At 30.5% G+C, this 22,805-nt stretch overlaps 1 long non-coding RNA gene and 1 pseudogene across 1 annotated transcript; both read left to right on the forward strand.

The window, feature by feature from the left end:
• The first annotated feature begins 4,128 nt into the window (after nt 1-4,128).
• On the forward strand, nt 4,129-4,938 carry LOC120577698 (uncharacterized). The gene is made up of 2 exons (XR_005643664.1): nt 4,129-4,551; nt 4,642-4,938. It is a non-coding gene; the product is annotated as an uncharacterized lncRNA (long non-coding RNA).
• A 5,987-nt stretch (nt 4,939-10,925) lies between these two features.
• LOC120577368 (potassium transporter 5-like) lies at nt 10,926-16,043 on the forward strand (annotated as a pseudogene).
• The last annotated feature ends 6,762 nt before the right edge of the window (nt 16,044-22,805 follow it).

Raw genomic sequence — 22,805 nt, forward strand, 5'->3', positions numbered from 1 at the left:
TTTTTATAACAAAATTTTGAGAGACTTTTTCTTAAATCAAATAGAATTATTTTGTACTTTGACATAGAAGTAATAAAGATCATAGAGATGATATTTGGATCAAAATTATATCCTAATCTTGCAAATTCTTTTGAATGAAATTTAAGTGTGCGGTGAGGGTTGTGCTTGTACTTACAATGTGCACAAACGAGTGTAGTTAAACTGCATGGTTAGTGATATAGATATACTTTTCTTGTACAAAAGAAATACAAAGATATCCTAATTACACAATTTCACACATAAGATTTGTTTTATGAAAAACTCTAGAGGGTGAGTGCATTGTCAATTAGTACTTAGTGGTTTAAAAAGTACACATACAATACAAAACCTATATCAAAAATTATTTTTAAAAGAATGACATAGATTTGAAAATACATAGGTTTTCACATGTGTAATTTGATTTTAAGATATTTTTTAGCTATCTCAAAATAAACTTGAATACATGACATAAAATAAGTAAATTCCATTATCCTTAAGAAAAGGTATATAGAATTTTATTTTTGTTTTTACGTTTTCTTTTTCACAAACAATTTAAGGCATGTTGTATATAAAAAAAAACTGACATATTCCTAACAACTCATGTCAATTACATTTTATAATATCACAACCAATTGTATGAAACTAAGACACTAATTTTTGTTGTTATATTTCAAACATGTATATAACAAATTTTATTTAATTTTTACTTAATTAAATTGCCATTAAGTTATAAGGTTAAAAAAAACAAAAATAAGGTAATAAGCAAATAAAATTATAAGTGAAAGAGCATAGGTGAAATTGTGAGTGTGTGTGCATCAGATATTTCAAACAACCAAGTTAGTGATCTTTGTCACTAGTATTTAGTTTGAGAACCATCATTATTTTGATCTCCAAACTAATTTCTTCAGCATCATTTTTCCAAGAATCAAAGCTTTCCCTAGAATTTTAGAAGACATTCCTGCATCACAAATTGGTAATAATTTTGGTACCCATAGTGATTTGGGTCCTTTGAGGTTAGTGTTTATTTTCTGAAGAGAATTTTTCATACAATCGCATTCTGATTTAAGATGATCAGATTTGTTGTAAGAGGAATATACTCTTCTACCAATCTCAACTTTTTGAGACCATTGTGGTTTAGTGAGAAAAGATGATTCAAAACTTTTATGAAAAGACTTTTCAAATATAATCTTTTCAAGTCTTTTCTTATGATAACAAAATGATTTAAGATGACCATATTTGTTACAATGAAAACATTTTGTTCTAACCTTCCCAACTTTTTCTTTACAAGAACGTTCTAATCTAGGATGGTTAAATTTATTATAAGAAGAACCTTCTTTTTTAACTTTCTCAAAAAAATTCTTATGATAACAATTTGAGTGGAGGTGTCCATATTTATTACAGTATGAACATCTTTTTCTAATTTTATCATCCTTCCTTTTTGATGTAAAAAAGTTTTCATAAAGCTTTTGTTTTGGAGAAGTTTTGAAATTTAAATCAACTTTGTTAAATATCCCCATTTCAGATCCAATGATCTTTTGAGAGGCTTTAGTGGATTTTACAAACTTGGTTAAACTATTTTTCAATTTATCAACTTCTATCTTTAAAATGACATTTTCGTCCTTAATTTCAGAACGTTCTGAAGAAAGATTTTCGAGATTTTTCTCATTGATAATCTTTTGTTGTTCAGACATTCTAAAATGAGATTTCTGCAATTCTTGAATAGTTTGAAGATATTTATTATTCAAGATTTTTAGTTTCTCTTTTTCTTTGTTTATCTCAAAAATTTGTTCTTCTAATAAAATACATTTCTTAGATAAAATGTTTGAATCATATAGAAGATTATCAAAATCATCTTCCATTTTTATGCATAAATGACAAGGTTCAAAAGTTGTTACCTTTTCATTTTCTTTGTGTGCTATTAGACACATGTTGGTTTCTTCTTTTATTTTTGAGTTATTAAACTTAGCTGGAGTTGCCATCATAGATTTCTTTTTACAAAAGAATCTTCTTTGTTCTTTAGTTTTGAAATGGACAGGCTTGTTCCATCTATGACATGAACTTTGATTTGAAATTTTTGACATCACTTCTTCCCGAATCTTTTCCTCTTACACTGTGAAGTGCTCACTCATTAGAGGCAGGCTCTGATACCAATTGAAGTGAAAGAAATTGTCACAAGAAAGGGGGGGTTTGAATTGTGACCCTTTTAAAATTTAGTCCTGCAACTTAAACAAGTATATATACTCAAGAAGTTTCTTGGTAAATGTTAGTCAAACAAGATTAGAGTATTAGATATATAACAATTGATTTATACACGACCAAAATGTTCTGTATTAAATAAACCTTAAATGATTAAATAGTTTTGTCAAGAACCAGAATGTTCTGGAGAATGATTATATGAGAAAAATGATATTAAGCTAAAATGTGAAAACTGTTTTATCAAGGACCAGAATGTTCTGGAGAATGATTAATATAAAAGCAGAATGATAAAACAATATTAAGTTAAAATATAAAATTATTTTAACACGGACCAGAATGTTCTGGAGATTAATAAATATTCATATGAGTGTGATAGTGTGTGTATATTGTGTAGCTTTAAATAAAAGAGAAAGAGAAGAAGAATAACACAGGAGAATTATTCTGGTTCACCAAACCCGGCTACTTCCAGTCCCCACACCTCGTGTGAGATTATCCACTATAGTTGTCTTGCTAACAGAAACTTCTGACTAGCACTACAATTTCTTGATCACACCAGATCAGTCTGTAACCTCTGTATTATCAACCTCAGCAGGCTTATACAATTCTTTGCACACTAGCAAAAGAAAGGTTGGAATTTTCTATCTCAAAACTATTAAGCCCAATAGACTTTGAGAAATACAACACTCTTTGTATGAAGAGATTTGTTTGGATCGAATAAATACTCAAATCTTTGTTTGAGTTTTACAAGAGGCAAATTCAAGAGAGATGATCCAAGAGATATAGTGAGAGAGCTTGGAATTTGCTTTGTATGTGAAGAGCTTTGTTTGTAGTGATGATTTTCACTTTGACAGATATTAGCTTACAAAACTCTTGCTTATGACCTTCAAAGGCCCTTGTATTTATAGGTGAGGAGTGTCTTGGTGACCAAGGGAGAAAATAGAGCTGTTGGACACGTTTTTGATAGCTGTCCAAAGTATCTTTTGATTTCTCTTTTCTTCTTTAAAATAGCCAGAACGTTCTCAGAATGTTCTTTCTGATTTGCCTGACTTTGAAAGCACTGTTGCTTTGCTTGCGCATGAGATAACCAGCTGTAATGAGCTGTATAACTTGCAGCCCACTTCTGATGATGTCATGTCCTTTTGCTCTTGTGATGTCATGCTTAAGTAAGCCATGTGATCTTATCCATTTAATGGGCTTTTCTTTTCCAAATGGGCTTAAAACTTTTCTTATGGCCCAATAAACATAATCTGCCAAGCTTTCTTGCTGTGCAGACTTGTTCGCTTTTGATGTACTGTTCCATTTTCATCGTTTTCGCCAGAACGTTCTCATTTCATTCTCATGAAACAAATTCTCACAAAACGAATTAGTAGATAACAAGATTAAATAAATATAATGTTTGTAATCTTTAAAACATCAATTAAGGATTTTGTCTCAACACCTCCATCTCTCAGCCGCGCACCACCACATAAACCGCTAACCACCACCAATCCAACATACATCTATCCTTTATACTGTAGTTCTCCTTTGTGGACAAAAATTTTATTCTATCAAACCATCCAATTTGTATAATTATACATAAAAAAATCTTATTTGTATAATCACTTAGTGAATTAATTTAAAAAATTATTTCAAAGAATCACAATAATCCTTTGTTTTTTTTTTTTTTTTTGTAGAATTGTGTATATAAGGACGACCGACCCTCGGTATAGATAAACACTAGCAAGCAAGAAAAGCTAAAGAAACAAATAGCCTAATTAATCAATAGAGTTAAGACCGAAATATCACTTGATCCACTAGTTAAAATCAAAACATAAAATTACAAGATGGTGGCCAAGGACTAAAGTCATAAATAAAGGGAGTAAATAATACCACCACCAACCCTATATATTTATAGGTCATAAATAAAGGCACCAAACTAACACCTAAACTCTATCTAACACAAGCAGAGCACAGAATACAGAAGAAGCCCAAGCTATATTATTGTTAACTCTACTCCTATATCTCCTATCCTGCAGCAGCTCTCCATATATGGAAAAGGCTGATCCAGATGATTCTATTTCATTGTCACATGCAATGTGCTTTGTTGGATTGACTGTGATTTCCATGATTAATGAGGTAATTTTTCTCTTTGTATTTGTAGTGGACATTTTGTATCATAGAGAAGGTACCATTTTATAATCCCAATGGATGATGGGTGGGCAATCATAAACCCTTAAATGAAGAAGCTCTTGATGATCATGGTGTGATTCATTGCAATGGTTATGGCCATTTGGTATGTCTTAATGGGAGAGGAATCATGGATCTATGGAACCAAATTAGCACCAATCTTGGAGCAAGGTACATTGCAGTTGAAGATGCTTCAAGGAAAAGGTCAGTGTATCTTCGCTTATTTCATTGAGTTGCTTATGGTCACTCTTGTTTTGGTAGGTGGGGTTATGGTTTTTGCCGTGGAAGCTTTGGTGTGACAGAACAAAACTATAATGAAGCTATTGAAACTCTTGGTTCATTAGTTCTTGATGATATTGCAAGAGATCTGAGTAAGACAAAGTAAAAGATGTCAAGCAAATGATTCGTCTCAATACAAATGTTAACTTGTGCCCTTAAGAGTACATGTTAAAAAAAACTCATTATAGAAATATATGTATCAAAAGTCGTGCATTCAACTTCTTAAACATTAAAATGTTATGTTTTCCAATGTAAAATTACTCATTTTAGGTTCTTTAACATCTGCCTTAAACATTAAAATCAGTTTAGACCCCGTTTGGATTGGCTTATTTTGAGTTTATGTGAGTTTATCTACTCCCATAAGTCTTTTTAAAGGTGTTTGGGTAAATAAATAAAAATAGATTATCATAGTTTCATAAGCTGCTTATGTCATATTTCAATAAGCTTAAACTTTCAGCTTACCCTCCGGCTTAACAAGGAGCTTATGAATTTATGTAACCTCCTTCGATTCTCTCTGGATCCACTTTTTCAAAACATATATTTTAGACTTAAATGCTCTTTTGGTCCCTTAACTATTTAATTGGTCTCGCTTTGGTCCCTTAACTAATAAAAAAAGATTGTTTGAGGATTTTAAGTTTTTTTTTAGCCTCGTTTTGGTCCCTTCTATTAGGTTTCCGTTAGTTTTATTAAAAAAACGTTAAGGGTGGACACGTCTCACCGTGTCATTGGCTCTGAGATTATTATTTCTTTTACAAAAAAAAATATATTTTAAAAAAAAAATTCCTAGAACTAATGACAAGGTGACACGTGTCACGTTGTCATTGGCTTTGGGATTTTTTTTTTAAATAATAATTTTTTTTTTGTAAAAAAAAAAAAAAAAAACTCAGAGCCAATGGCAAGGTGACACGTGTTCAGAAGTTAACTTTTTTTTTAAAACCCTAACGGAAACCTAACATAAGGGACCAAAACGAGACTAAAAAAAAACTTTAAATCCTCAAATAATCTTTTTTTTAGTTAAGAGACCAAAAGAACATTTAAGTCTATACTTTAATTATAATGTTAGTTATCTTTGACGGTGCATGAGTAATAAAATTGTTATACACTTATCTTACTAAAGCAAAACACGTAACAATAAAAAAAAAAAAAAAAAAAAAAACAACAACACACATAACTAAGATTTTACTATTTTTTTTTTTGTTACGTAACAAAATGAAACTGAATAAAAAAAATAAACTTAACTTAATATTTTTTTTACGGACGAATATTGATTATAATATATATATATATAATTAATATATTATAATATTATTTTTTACATCTTAATTAATTTTATCAAATTTTTTTTTCATAATTGTGGTTTGATTCTCTGAATTTTTTTTTTTTAACACTTTTAATATCTAAGACACGTTTAATATCGAATGATCTATTTCAATCTTCATTTGTCTTGTTAACAAATTTAAAATAATAACCAAAAGTGATTGCCACAACATATACAATTTTTTTTGCTTGCTTGTTCGATGACTGATTTTCTTCATTAATAAAGTAAGGTCACAAAGGTCTAGAAGTCCTAGCTCAACTGGCAAATGCCGAAATTGCAAGGCTGGACGTTGTGACTCGGGTTCGAACCCGGGATCTCACAGTTGTGTGTGAGTTTATTTTCAGTGGATTACTACTTCATCTAAGACCAAAAAAAAAAAAAAGTAAGGTTATAAAGTTTATATCTTTTTTTTTTGTCAAGTAATCCAGTGGCTAGAACTCACAATTAAATTGTGAAGAAGTGGAGAGTCCGGGGTTCTATCTTAATTAGTGGTATATATCATGATTATTATTTAATTTAGTGTTTTTTTATGTATTTGTCTTTTTAATGAGAAATTCGGGCTAATAATTTTGTCACCTACTTCATGACTATAGCTAAGTGGAAATTAGTTAACCATTGACCTTAATTTGAAAGTGAAAATTTTGACTATTGGTGTATCATCATAATTCATAAGATAAGGAATATAGGAGTATAGATAAAAATGTGTGAACAGGGCCGTCCATTAGGGTGGAAACAGCTCTATGAAGCTGAATCTCTAAAATTTGAGGCTTAAAATATATATATATTTTAATATATAATGCAAGTTAAATGGATTACATACAAGTGATGTGGTTTACGGTGGTCGTGGGTATGTGACTTGGTTGTACTGTTTTTGGACTGCAGTATCCTTAGTCTTGAGTTCAACTCCCAACATTCTAGTTTTTCTTCTTTAATTCATTATTTGGTAAATAATTAATATAATTTTTTCCGTATATGTTGTATAAAATAACATTGCTCTAAGTTTTTTTTAGGTAAAGCAGGAGAAACGCACCGCCAAACTCAAAAATAACATAAATAAAAAAGGGGAAAAAAATTACAAGAGGGGGGACTAGGCCAAAACCCTCAGAGAAAAACAAAAAACAACAGCCACCTACGGATATCTAATCCTAGGCATACCACAGCGGTCCTCATAAAAAACTTGGTGAAAATCGGACGGTAAAGTAGACAACCAAACCTCCCCAACAACAGAGTGACCGAGGTTCGCTAATCGATCGACACAAACATTTCCTTCTCTGAATATATGCGAGGAAATAACCTGAACATTAAGAGTACGAGCATTATGCCAACGGTTCCGAAGAAGAATAGGAACCAATGAAGGATTTTTAAACACCATGAGAGCACTAGAAGCATCGCTTTCCAACCAAATGTTATACCAACCATGAAGTGCAGCATGCTCCATAACAAGGATGAAACCAGACACCTCTGTGTCAAAAACCGAGCACCTTCCTAAATTACCAACAAAGGCGCCTAGGAAAGTGCCCAAATGATCACGAAACAAACCACCACAAGCGCCAGAATTGTTAAGAACGGATCCGTCCGTGTTAACCTTAACCCAAGGAGCGGAAGGCGGCTTCCAACAGACAGACACAATCTCGCGCATAGACCGACGATGAGGAGGAATCCGAAAGGCATCCAGAATAGCAGCATCTGCAGCAATACACTTACCGGTGGAGACAGCGCCACTCAAGCCAATGAAAGCATGTACTCTAACCTGGACCGCATGAGAGGAAACCTTAGCCGAAGAAAATCTGACGTTATTACGAGCCCACCAAATAGAATGAACCATATGCACAACCGCAGCAACATACAAGTCCCGCACTTGAGAAGAACAATGGCGAGGGAGAGAGGACATCAGCGCCTTAATGGAGGAGAAATCCAGCCCAACGTGCAGCTGAGAACAAAGCCAACTCCAAAGCGTCACCACAAACTTACAGCGAAGGAACAAATGATCCGAAGTTTCGACTTGCTCCAAACAAAAGCTACACATCGAAACCAAAGCACACCCACGTGAAGAGAGGTTATCATCCGTGGGTAATCTATCATGAGCCAGCCTCCAACAAATAAAAGAATGAGAAGGAGGGATGCAAGAATTCCAAATAGTTGACGCCCACGGAACACAAGGAGTATGCGACGTGAGAAAAGAGTAGGCCAGCTTGACAGTTAACTTTCCATCTTGGGCAAGCGGCCAAGAAAGGAAGTCCGGTAGCTCCGAAGAAGGAAGCACAACAGAGGGCAGCCGAGAAGCAACACCAGGGATTGAGGTCAGTTCATCCGGCAAATTTCAGCCACCATTAATAATAACATCAGACAGTAAACCAGAGAAACACATTGCTCTAAGTTCTAACAACAAACATTATATAATTTATTTAAAAAACAACAAACATTATAATTATTCTAAAAAAACATAAACTTCTGATTTGCCTCTATACTACCTAAGAAAAATAACAACCTAAAATGTGATAAGAATATTCTTTTGAAGTTGTATTTTTATATTATTAATTAGAATATGATTTTTTTTGTCAGTTACAAGACTTTTTTTTATATTTACAAATGTTATTTTTAATTTCCCTAAAAAAAATGTTATTTTTAATTAAATAAAAAATTATTCTTTAAAAAGATAATTTATTTTATTAAGGACTTGTTTTTGTCATGAGAGTCAGACACCTAATTTTATAGGACGGTCATGGGTGTGAAAGTGATACATGGGAGAATATATAACTATAAAGTAGTGTTATATGAACATCAATTTGCTTGACAAATGACAACTAAATTGACAACTACATTTACAAAGAAAAGTATGCATTGACACAAATATCAAAGTAATAGAAAGAGAAAGTAAAAATATAATGTAAGTATAAGAGAGAAAATTGTCACAAAAGTTGTTAAAAAATAGTTCTATAAATATCATTTCTCATAACTATATATGGTTAACACTCAAAACCACAAACAATGTTGTGTAGCCTACGCGTATACCTAAAAAAAAAAAAGGGAAAAGGAGCGTAGCTAAAATAAGCAAAGTGTAGTTTTAAAAGAGAAAAGGAGCGTAGCTAAGATAAGCAAAGTGATTATTATTATTTTATTTTTTTTATAAAAGTGATTATTACTTTTTGATAACGAAATCACCTTTCAAAAAAAAGATAACGAAATCAGGAAATTAAAGTGGTTGAGTTTGGGGCACCTTAAAAGGATTGAATTATTGGTAAGGCTATATGCAAATAAGTTCAAATAATTATCAAATTGATATCAAATTGAACGACAATTTCTCTCGAGATGATAAACTTATTATTTTATTATTTAGGCTTAATATATGCTTTAGTTCCTTAAATTATTTTTGATTTTCATTTTGGTCCTCTAATTATAAAACGTCTCAATTTGGTTCCGTAAGTCTTCCTCCGTTTCTTAATATGGTCCTCTCCGTTAGTTTTTTAATGTCTAAATTTTTTTATGTGATTTTAACCATTTGATTGTATGTCCATTGTATCTAAACTTCTTCTTCTTCCTAATGTCTTCATTAACTTTTTCAGATTTTTTTTCTTTTTCAAAAACCTAAATCCATTCTCTGTAATTGAAACTAAAATTCACAAAAAATCACAACCTCAGATTTACAACATCACAAAAAATCAGTAATCAAAATAACTCAAAAATGAAATCTGAGTTCCATCAACAGTCACCATAACAGAGAAGAAAGAACAATTCATCCTAATTTCTTTAATCCCTTTAAACCCCCCATTTTTGGTTCTGAATCAATCAGACAATAGACATTTCTTCTTCTTCTAATGAATTTGATTCGAAATCCAAAAATTCAATGATCTAGAACCTATAAATTCAATGATTCAAAAACAAGAATTAATTAAATGAATTCAAAACCCAAAAAAGGAAAGAAAAAGGGAAAGAAGAAGAAAAGGAAAGAAAAAGAAATGAAAACGTTGCGTTAATGAAGAAAATTAAGGAAAAGGAAAGGGAAAACCAGAAAAGGAAAGAAGAAGAAAAATGGGAAAGAAAGATAACGAGGGGAAGAGGAAAAAAAGAAAGAAAAAGAAAAGGAAAAAATGAGGAGAAAGTTTGACCAAAAAAAAAAAATGAAATGAGGAGAAAGAAGAAAAAATTATGGGTTGGTATGAAAAATGGAGGAAAAATTAAGTTGAAGATGATTAATCGGAGGATGAAGAATGGAGGAAAAATTAGTTAATAAATGGTACACTATAAGATAGAATAGACATGCACAATCCAACGATCCTCTTTTTAACTAAAATATCAAATGGTTAAAATTAAAAAACTTAGTAAGGTCTATGGAGGACCACCTATAATGTTGGTCCACCTTAGACATTTAGTGTTAAAAACAGACGAAAATGACCAAAATGATAACGGCAGAAGAGTTATGAGACCAAATTGAGACACTTTATAATTAGATGATCAAAATAAAAATAAAAAATAAGTTAAGGAACCAAAGCATATATTAAATCTATTATTTACTACAATTTTATGCACTTATCAGTATTTGCCCTTTCATCCATCAAATACCCAATTCACTCAAAGATAATGTAAATAAACTCTATCACAATTTTGTAATAATTAAACATTTGACCAACACTTATAGTCAAAATTCCCTATAAAAAAAAAAACTTATAGTCAAAATAAGCATTAATTAATTTACTATATCAATCCCCGTAAGCTTAGCTCAGTTGGTAGGGATATTGAATATTATATGCAGGAGCCGGGGTTCGAACCCCGGACACTCCACTTCTCCACAATTAAATTGTATGAGCTATAGCCACTAGGCTACTTGACAAAAAAAAAAAAATTACTATATCACGTTACACAAAATAATATTATTTTATCATATCTTTTTTATATAGTATAGTATATTTGTCATAAAAATTAATATATATTGAAAATAATTGCAATCAATTTGTTATGGTAATCATGAATTAGATGGTTCATGGTATGTAACCAAAAAAAAAAGATGGTTCATGGTCAAACATAAATATCCTTTTTTTTTTTTTTTTTTGAAGGAAAGTATATTTAATTCTTGTGATATCCTCCTATATAAACCCCTTGCCATTGTAAAGATAAAAAAATGTCTCAATTGTAAAACGTATCGATCCCCAATGTCTACTGAAGGAGATTGTGCAAACATGGAGGAAGTAGAGATAAAAAAGTGGAAGGAGACAATGAACAAGAAGAGCCTCAAAGAAAGAACGACATCAATGGCTAACTCACTCACTATTAAGGCTGGAATAGTTTCCAACATCACTAATCACTCTTCAAAGGTTTCTCTACCAATTGTTTTTTCATCTTCTCTTTTTTCTCTCATTGAATTATCTCTTTCCACACACATATACAATGAAATTAATCTTTATAGTTACGTACATAAATGATACTATGAATCGTTGAATTTGTCAAAATCTATTCCATGATCTCTCAACTTACATATACTTTGAATCAGTGAATTTGTCTAAATATTTTTCCATGATCTCTTACTGATGATCCATTCTTGTGTAACCAAGGTGGAGAAGAAAATTCTTCCATGATATCTTTTTTCCAATTCCCGTAAGTGATTTGTATTGAATTAGTGATACGGTGGTATTCGAGTGATTATGCTTCCATATACTAAACAAATTCCATAAGCCATTTAAAAAGGGTTGAAGGGTGTTTTTGTTAAATTGGAGTGTAACCGAAATTTCATGGGTGTAATTAGAATAAATCTTAAATTAATTAGTTCACGTTGCCATTTTCTTTTTATTGAAAATAATAAATTATGTTGTAAATTAGATGCATTTTTGTCCATTTGGATTAAATTTATAATTATAATTACTTGTTTCTTGAATGTTGATTATTAATTAATAGTTGGGTTGGATGGCTACTCTTGCTTTGGCATTTCAAAGTTTGGGAGTTGTATATGGTGATATTGGAACATCTCCACTTTATGTTCTTGCAAGCACCTTTCCAAAGGGTATTGATCACACTGATGACATTCTTGGGGTCTTATCTGTCATATATTACACCATTTTGGCACTCCCATTGCTCAAATATGTCTTTATTGTACTTAAGGCTAACGACAATGGCAATGGTAAGATATCATGTTTACTACACATAACTAAATAATACTTTTGGTTAAAAAAAAAAATAGCAAAATAATAGTACATAAGTAAAATATTTAATGAGATTGTTTTGGCTTTTTATTTAGGTGGGGCATTTGCACTATATTCATTGCTATGTAGGCATGCCAATGTGAGTTTGATTCCAAATCAACAACCAGAGGACATGGAGCTTTCTAACTACAAATTAGAAACACCATCTAGCAACCAACAATTGAAGAAGAAGCTTGAAAATAGTCATTTTGCACGTGTTCTTCTTTTATTTATGACTATATTGGGAACTACCATGGTTATAGGTGATGGGGTTTTCACTCCACCAATGTCAGGTTAATTATTAACTTTCACCTTTACAGTTTTGTCTACTAAATTTTACTCATCACCACAAGTAAGTAAACATATGTATTGAGAAAAAAACAAAATAATACAAATTGGTAATTATTACACCATGTGCACAATGCATCAAAAGAGAGTGAAACATAGCTTTAAGTGATACTACAATTAGCTTAAGTGTAGTACAGTTACATCTTGTATATATATGTATGATTGTATGTATTGAAAAAAAAACAAAATAATACAAATTGGTAATTATTACACCATGTGCACAATGCATCAAAAGAGAGTGAAACATAACTTTAAGTGATACTACAATTAGCTTAAGTGTAGTACAGTTACATCTTGTATATATATGTATGATTGTATGTATTGAGAAAAAAACAAAATAATACAAATTGGTAATTATTACACCATGTGCACAATGCATCAAAAGAGAGTGAAACATAACTTTAAGTGATACTACAATTAGCTTAAGTGTAGTACAGTTACATCTTGTATATATATGTATGATTGTACTCACTTCATTCACAAGCAATAAGAATCATTTTCACATTTTCTCTAGTTTCATAATAGTAATCAAATTGACCGCTCTAGTAATTATTAGTAAAGCACAACGTGTCTTACCAAAATGTCTGATGGAAAAAAGATTAAAATCTTGGTCAAACATTGACATGTTCACAAAAACTATAAAGAAAATAATACTTCTATATGCAATGTTTTTTTTAGAGATATTATATGCAATGTTATTGACCATTTTTTAACATTGGATGGACTTGACAAAAATATTTTGCTCAATTGTACATGCAGTTATTTCAGCAGTAAACGGAATCAGTTCTAAATTGGGTCAAGGTATTTAATTTAAGAAGACTTCAAATTTTTATTTACTTATTTATTCTTTTTTTGTGTGTTTTTTTCCTAATGATTTATTTTGTGTTGTAATTATTATAATATTTTGCTTATTTTTCACTTTCAGATTATGTTGTGAGTATCACTATAGCAATATTGGTGATCCTTTTTTGTGCACAAAGATTTGGTACTAGCAAAGTAGGATTTTCATTTGCTCCAATTTTAACCATATGGTTTATATTAATTGGAGCAACTGGTATTTACAACGTGTTCAAATATGATGTCAGAGTATTACTTGCTATCAATCCAAAATATATTGTTGATTACTTCCAACGCAATGGAAAAAATGCGTGGATGTCAGAGTATTTTTATGCATCTCAGGTATAATTCACATTGTTATTTTCCTATGCAATGGTAGAGTGCATCGAATATGAATCTTAATATTTTTAGTACATTTTGATGAAATATTACATTTTTCCCAATTATTATTATAAAATTTATTTTTTGTCCAAAAATTGTAAGGGTTTAGCATTGAACATTTTTGGGAGGTCCATATTTTACAAGCCTGTAATTTTTAAATTTTTTATTTGAGTTCTCTTTTATTTTAATATTCAAATATATGTATTTATGCTTAATTTTAGGTTGTGAGGCCATGTTTGCTGACTTGGGTCACTTCAACGTTCGAGCCATCCAAGTAAGTATTATTAAATTGGAATTAACTTTTGTGCTAAAATGAAAAATCGCAATGATTTAATTATGTGAAAAAATTGTGATATGTTATTACGTAAAAAGTAGTACAAAATTAATGCAAATGACAAAAGAAAAAAGTGTGGTGATTTTCTATATAAAAAATAATATAGAACTTTGTATTTGAAAATTAGATCTTTATTATAATTACACACTTGCACTATTGATGTATATATACATTTTGCAGATGAGCTTCTCTTTTATTACACTTCCAGCAATATTGGCAGCATATAGTGGACAAGCAGCATATCTTAGAAAGTTTCCCCACACTGTGTCAAATATTTTCTATGAATGCATACCCGGTACAATATTAATTAATTTTTAAAGATATATTTATACACGTAGGTTTAAACATTTTTTATTTAATTATCAAAGGTTTTATCAATGTTAATTATCTTGTAATATCCATGTAGGTCCTTTGTATTGGCCAACATTTGTTGTTGCGGTTGTTGCTTCCATCATAGCTAGCCAAGCAATAGTTTCCGCAGCATTTTCCATTATATCTCAAGCTTTAAGTATGGGTTGTTTCCCAAGGGTTAAGGTTGTGCACACTTCTACCAAACATCAAGGCCAAGTTTATATTCCTGAAATCAATTATATGCTTATGGTTGCATGTATTGTGGTTACTGCTCTCTTTAGAAGCTCGGAAAAACTGAGCAACGCATATGGTAATTATGCTTCAACATATCTCTCTCCCTCTCTCTATTTGTATATATATGTGTGTGTGTGTCACGTATATTCTTTAGAATATATAGATAGATATATGTGATATATATATATACCATATCCCCTCTTATATATTTACTGGTATATGTAAAATTTACAATATCATGACAATGTCGAGCGTTATGTTTTATGCAGGGGTTGCAATAGTTTGTGATATGGTCATCACAACATTCTTGGTTTCCGTTGTAATGTTGATTGTATGGAAGAAAAGCATATGGAAAGTATCTCTCTTTTGTATACCATTTGGTTGCATTGAGTTAGTTTATTTATCGGCACAAATGGTAAAGTTCAAAGAAGGTGGTTTTCTTCCTTTAGTATCTGCAGTCATCTTCACTGTGGTAATGGCAATATGGTTTTATGCACAAAAAGAAAGGTACATGTTTGAACTCAAGAATAAAGTCTCTTCCGAGTATTTGTTAAAATTGGTGAATGATCTAAACACAAATCGCATGCCTGGAATTGGAGTTTTGTATTGTGAGCTAGTACAAGGAATTCCTCCAATATTCCTTCACTTCATTGCCAACATACCAACTATTCATTCAGTTGTTGTATTTGTTTCCATTAAGGCAATTCCAATTACTAGTGTTGCATTGGAAGAGAAGTTTCTATTTCAACATGTGGAGCCAAGAGAATGGAAAATATTTCGTTGCATTGTAAGGCATGGTTACAACGATGTAATTGGAGATTCTATGGAGTTTGAGTCTCAATTGGTGCAACATCTAAAGAATTTATTACACAAGAAAGTAAGTATATGTTTGATCTTGAAAAAACAACAAAATGTGAAGAAGATGGTGATGATGAAGAAAAATCTATATCTTTGTCATGTGCATCTTTGAATTCAATTCAATCACTGGATATGGTTGAAGGAATTGAAAATGAGATAAAGGTTATAGATAAGGCATTGGAAAAAGGTGTAGTGTATATGCTAGGGGAAACAGAGGTAGTGGCAGATCCAAAATCATCATTCTTAAATAAGATTGTTGTCAGCGCATATAACTTTTTAGGAAGGAACTTTCAACAAAGAGATGAGTTGATGGCTATCCCTCGCAAGAAGCTTATAAAGGTTGGAATGACATATGAAATATGATGCTCAGGAAATTAAGATATATATGAAACTGGTATTTTATTAAAGAAATAATTAGAGTTGTACTTTACATTTTGTTTACTTGTCGTTAAGCTTATTTTAATATGTAAACTTTGTTTTTTGTTTCTCATTTTCACAAACACAATGAACCTCTATATTTGACTATGTATATCCGGTTGCCTCTTGTTGGTTTTTTTTATTTGGTCAGAGCCTCTTTTTGGTTTTATATCGTTAAAAAAATCACTCTCTCCTCCATCGAAGCCATTCTCATCCTCAACCATTGTTTTTTGAAAGATTCTCATCCTCAACCATGGTTTGGTGCTTAATAAGTAAGGACTTTTTTAAATTTCTAATAACCTTGCCATCTGTGATTAACTATGAACAATTGAACACTTGAAATGAGTGCCTTTTTATTTCAAAGTTTAGCTGAAAAAGACATGGTTATTGAAGGCATGGGTGGGCGAACAAGAAAGTGAAAACTCCAACGAACCCTTTTGGAGGAACTAAAAAACAAAGAACACCAATTTGATGATTAAATTGTTCATTTATGCTTTAAGTTTTAAGAAGACATGTTTAAGAATGCATTTAACATGAATTAGTGTGTTCTAAATTCAATAAGGTGCACATTCATTCCTTCTAAGATATCTTTATGAATGATAAATGATTCAACATCATTTCGACAAATTCATCTGTCGACATTCTTAATGAAATCATTCTAATATTCTTAAAATGCATTTCTAAATAAGTTCTTGTTGTAAAATGCAACTTGAATCATTCTTACTTTTAATGATTCATCTAAACTTTATTCCCAAGATGACATATCATGATATGCCTTAGAATTGGATCATAAAAATACCTTAATTATAAAGATCAATTAAAATGTGCATGTATAAGCCTAATGAATTAACACTTGTGTAAGTTCATATTTTTTAGGCAAAACTTTAAATGTATATTGATTGCATTATTAATCAATATCTTGTTATGTAAATGTCTTTCTATATCTTTTATAGAAAACATATCCCTTATCATTAATACGCTAAAACTCCATGAGTTAGTCTCTTAATCATAATGGATGATAGACATGAGATTTAGAACAAGAAAAATGTCAAAATATCATGATTTCGATAATACAATATATGTCATATGTATTTTCATGAATTGATTTTCGATGACTTATCTAAAAATCATATTCAATGTCTTTCAATATGAATATTTTAATGGAGTTTTATCGTTGATAAGATTTCAACAAAATAAAATAAAATAAAATAAAAATCATATTTAATAAGAGAATAATTGTGTGAATTGTTAATAAATCCCTTACTCTTAATGCTTGTCAAGTCTGGCTATCATTAACCATATGATTTTCCCTCTAATTACGTACCTTGCATTATTTACTGATTAGGTTAACCCCAAATATTTTCCCTCCCAAATGTTCTGATTTTGAATTTCTTTGGCAAATGTTGTGGTCATTTTTTGTTTGCCGTGTTGTTTGTAACCCTTTAGTGTTCCATGCATGCGTTTTCCAAGCATAAAAAAATACAACATTAGTAAGGGCCTTTTGACTTCCATCTAGAAAACCAGAACAACCATCAACTCTTATTCATACTCTATTTCCCATGCCTATTGGCACATTCATCCAACCTAATTCACTCAATATAAATGCATGCGCTATGATGTCCTTTGGTGCTTCACTCTTCTTTTTTGAAACTCAATTCAATCTTTTCAAACTGTTCCGTGGCTGGCCGAAATAATGTGGAAACCATTCTGATCTATGCATGTCATTTAATTTTGAGAGGCCCTTATACTCTTTATACTTTTTTGAGAGGACCTTTTTTCACGTCATTTAATTTTTTTTCCTTTTTCGTTTGTAATTTTGGTAGCTCCGTTGGTTTCCAACCCTGTTTCTGACCTGGAAAAAGCTATGAATAAGTTGAAGATGAAGTACCTGTATATTGTTGAATACGACATGGAAGAGGTGGGTGATTAATTTGTTATTGCTTTCCTTATATATTAATGTACACATGGTTAGATACTACAACTAAACCGTAAAAATTTGTTTCTCATTTTGCCAGCTGTTAGTTTTTTGTTGATATATATAAATTTTTTGCAAGTTGTTAGTTTAATGTTTTGGCAGTAACATACCAGGTTAAATACTTATGACTTAAATTTTTTTGGCTATTGTTTATATTGTATATGGACCCACACTTAACAAAAATCATAACTTAAAATTGGGGGATAGCTAAGCTAACCGTTGTGCTTCCTCTGGCTTTTTATTATTTTATAAACATACAAAAATAATTTACTTGGTTGTTCACGTTTCCTAGGCCTTATAAATGATATTTCCTACATTGGATTAATTGTACTTTGTTAGATGGCAAAATAACTATTGTTTCCTGACCAAAAAAAATAAAAATAATTATTGTTATACTTTGGTTTACTATATACTTAAAAACTCGGTTCTGGACTGTTAATTAGCTGCTTCTTTTTTCCAACATTCTTCCCACATTGTTCCTTTTTGGTGCGTTGCAAACCAAACATCGTTGCTATGGCCTCCGTTTTCACTTCGATCTCAATGGTGTCTGTTGGCAAGAAGGACCTCAAGCTGAAGATTCAGGTTTCAAGTACATATTTGGTGCATTCATGACAAACAAAAGCCTAACGAGATAACATGTATGAACCTCATGTTGGTGGATGAGAAAGTGGGACTTTAATCATTGTCATATTGAGTTTTTTGCTTTATGTTATAATTTATATCGTATTCTGCTATTTATAAGATGCATTGGATGAAAATTATGAACGGTGCCAACATACCATTAAACAGCTCTGATTTTGCTTCTTTTGCATTAATATTGAAGTCCTCAATAGAAGAGAAGATAATTGGTCGTATTCATATTCTGGAAGTTATGATTTTGATGCATTTCGTACATGTGATTGGTCACGTTGTAGAAAATGATGCTATGTGGGACATCAAGAAGAATGGAAAGAAGTTCAGGGTCATCGATCTAACATTATTTTGCAAGTAATTTGTGAGGAAGTTTTTCATAATTCGTATTCTAAAAAAGTATCACTTATGTTATGTCAATATCAGACTTCAACTTTTTTTGGTGTTGCATTTTAATGAAATTGACATTGCTATATTTTGACCAAACATTATTATTAAATTTATGTCGACTAGATTATCAACATTTTTTTTTTAGATATGTTTTCAAGTATTAGCAACTTGGGTCTTAGTTTTAAGAACACTATTGTTTATATGAATTTGTAACATTACACTATTGACAAATATATTCCAGCAAAACAAACCCGTGCGGCGCACGGGTCGACAATCTAGTTAACTATAAATTCAAAATTGATCTAAAAAGGGATTTACATATTTTGTTCCTAAACTAATACTCCCTCCGGTCCTATTTATAAGAGAATTTTGGGTCAGCAAAAGTTGATGTATCTAGTTAAAAATTCAGTCCAAATACATTCACTTTTGTTGACCTAAATTTCTCTTATAAATAGGACCGGAGGTAGTATTGAACATGTTCTTGGCATGAATATTTTGTTTAATTATTGTTGAATGTCTACCTTGTTGCACTTCCAAAATTTGGAGACAAAAATAGAGAATTTGGTGACAAAAATAGAAAAATCTTCAACATGAAAATCTTTGAAGAGAGAAATATTTTTAACATTGTGTCAAATGACTCTGATTTCATCGCTTCAACTAATGAGTTATTTTCTCTGGTTTTAAAAAATTGTTGAAAATGATCAATTGATCATAATTGTCATTATTCAAATGATAAACTGAAATGCATATTAATCATGATACATGCTTGATTATGTTTGATAAGAGAATATGACTTCTCAAGAAAACGCGATTCTTATGTGCAATATATTTTTGTTGTTTCTTCCCACATCTATACTTAATTTTTTATATATATCATACTCAATATTTTTTTATAGATGTCAACAGGGGGAGAGAGATATGTGATGAGATAGTAACATATGATGGGGAGAAAAATCCAAGATGGATTTGATCAAAATGAAGAATGTAAAGAATTAACCTCTTGCATATGTTTAGTGGGAGTTTAATTAGAATGATAAGAATTCAACTCTTGCACGTGTTTAAGGGAGCTTAATTTCATATCTATGAACATTCTTACATTTTTTATTATACACATCTGTAAAACTTAAGACTTATTCAAAAGGTTTGTCATCATAAAAAAGGGAAGGATTGTTGAAACAAAAATCTTTTTTATCAATGATTTATTGATAACAACTCTTATGAAATAAACACTAAGTTCTATGAATGGTGATCTACTCATGTTTGCACTTAAGTCTTTTAAAATAAGTTGACAAGAAAGAAGTCTCTTACAAGTGCATATATATACTCATTGGAAGAATACCAAAACAGTACTATCACAAACTCAAAGAAGATATAAAAAGTATTGTTTGAATTAAATGAGTGTTGATTGAAGATTCAACAAGAAGATAAATTTTATGATCAATTGACACATCCTTGTCACCACATGGTTTTCATCAAAGCCTTAAATATTTGAGGAATCAATGATTAAAATTTGAAATGAATTATCTTCAAATAGCTTCTAAAAAAGAGTTTAAGGAAAAGGTACAAAAGTTTCATTCAAAAGAATGACTAAATGTACCTTCATGATTACATGCATGCCTAAACTAAAACATCTCAAAGATACTCAATGGAAAGAAATATTGTGTGCAATCACCAACATGAACTATGAGATAATTTGCATCATCAACAAAATAATTAAAGGTTAATTAACCGAGAATATATTGTCATCCTATATAGAAGAGAACATTATCAACTCCGATGAAAGAATGTTCTCACGATGAGAATGCATATTACACTAGAAATTATTCTCATCGTTTCATCAAAATGATTAGAATCAGCTTTAAAGAGAAATCAATTCATGAATGAATTATTTATTAAGTCATTCATTTATGATATTGATCGGAGAATGATCAAAGAAAAAAAAAATCATGATCATATGCTTTGAGATTCTATCATAAAATACTCATGATGGTCTAAGAATCCTCTATCACTATTCAATATATGATTTGGAGAACAACAATCAATCAAAGGAATTTTGACTTTGAGAAAGGTTTCTCATGTTCCAACAAATATCATTTTGGTCATACAAAGTGAAGAAGACATCCTCATTTGATGTTTTAAAAGATAACAAAAATATTACAATTATTATTTTGTTATCTACTAGTGTGTTTTGTGAAAATGTTTCATGAGAATGTTCTTGTTAAAGAGAAGAACATTCTAAGATTACAACTGAAGTTGAAAACGTCCTTATCAAAGCAAATAAACAAAAGGACATAAATGAACTTTGTGGTACAAATTCAAGAACAAAATATTCTCTATGTCTCACCAAAAGAAGATACTTTGATATATGACAAAAATGAAAAGAATATCACATTATTACATAAAGGCTTTGCATTTAAAGAAATATTGAAAAAGCACGTGCCTTAAAGAAAGAAGAAAAATAGTTTTACAAAGAAAAAATGTTCTTGAGAACATTCTCGTAAAACTACAAACGGATAAGGATGACGTCATTATGTCTCATCCATTTAACACAAGATCACAGTTGGATTATTACATCATGTGTTCTTAAAGAAAGAAGAAAAAATTGTTTTTACAAAGAAAGAATAAGAACATTCTGGTGAACCTACAAAGAGATAAGGATGACATCATTATGTTCAATCAATTTACAATTAATCATAGATGTATTATTACAACCTCACGTGAGTTGTCTCAAAAGGCTTGGAAAGAAGAGAATGTTCTACAAAACATTCTTCACTTGGAATAGCATATTTTTTTGCAACCTTGCGCATCAATCAACAAAGCAAATGCACATGGGTTGTTTTGAAACGTACAAACAACAACTATATGTTTATGTATATTTCAAGTGAGCTTCAAAGACTCCAGCCATCTATAAATATAGCAACATATCAAGGCAATTGGCAAGAATTTACAATACAAAAGAATTCAATCTCTCTCACGTGAATATTTTTCATAATTCATATTCAATGTCTTTCAATATAAACATTTTTTCTGATCCCTTTATTACTTTATTTATTTCAGTTATATATTCCAGAATTAACTGGTCCTTTTATTTACTTTATTTTAAATATACAATCCAGAGTTTTCTGGTCCTTTTATTTATTAATTAACAAATATTTTTATCTGTTTAACTCTTACAAAAAACTTTTTTTTTTGTTACAAAGCTAAAAAAGTAAAGAAAAAGAAACAAAAAACCAAAGAAAAGAAACCTAAGCTCTAGGGAACACAATTCCCATGGCATCAAAGAAACTGTTTTTCCATTTAACCACTTTGTGTGAATTAGCTATACATCATTCGCTATATATAGCATGACTTTATTGACAACTTCAATTATAACGTGTTTGATTGCAAAATTGTTAGAGGGGCAAGACAAATTAGGGGGCAATGGACAAGACAATAATTGAATTTGTGTGCTTTACTAAATCAAATCACAATTTTTTATCTCAAGTAAAAGTTGTATAAATAACAAAATAGCTTTTTGTCCACCAAACATCATATAATTTGTGAAGAAACAATTAAGTATGATATTCCCAAACAACCCGATTCCTCGACAAGGTCTTGTGGTATGATAAGATACAAGCACAACAGAACTATCATGACATCACCCTGTTCGCCACCCTTTCCATGGATTGTGATTTATGACTCGGGTATTTGAAACATTAGTATGAATTAATTATATTTATGAATTTAATTTCTTTAGAAAAATATAAATTTTTTAATTAGAAATCAAATTATTATTTTTTACTAACAATTCTTAAAGTACTTGATCACATTTTAGAAATTACCTTTTTTATGGGTCACGTATTCATCCTAAAGAATCAAAATGAACAATGAATATAACTATAATTGAAGTTTATCAAAAAAGTA

This window comes from Medicago truncatula, chromosome 8, assembly GCF_003473485.1.
Source record: "Medicago truncatula cultivar Jemalong A17 chromosome 8, MtrunA17r5.0-ANR, whole genome shotgun sequence".
In the NCBI taxonomy this organism is placed as follows: Eukaryota; Viridiplantae; Streptophyta; class Magnoliopsida; order Fabales; family Fabaceae; genus Medicago; species Medicago truncatula.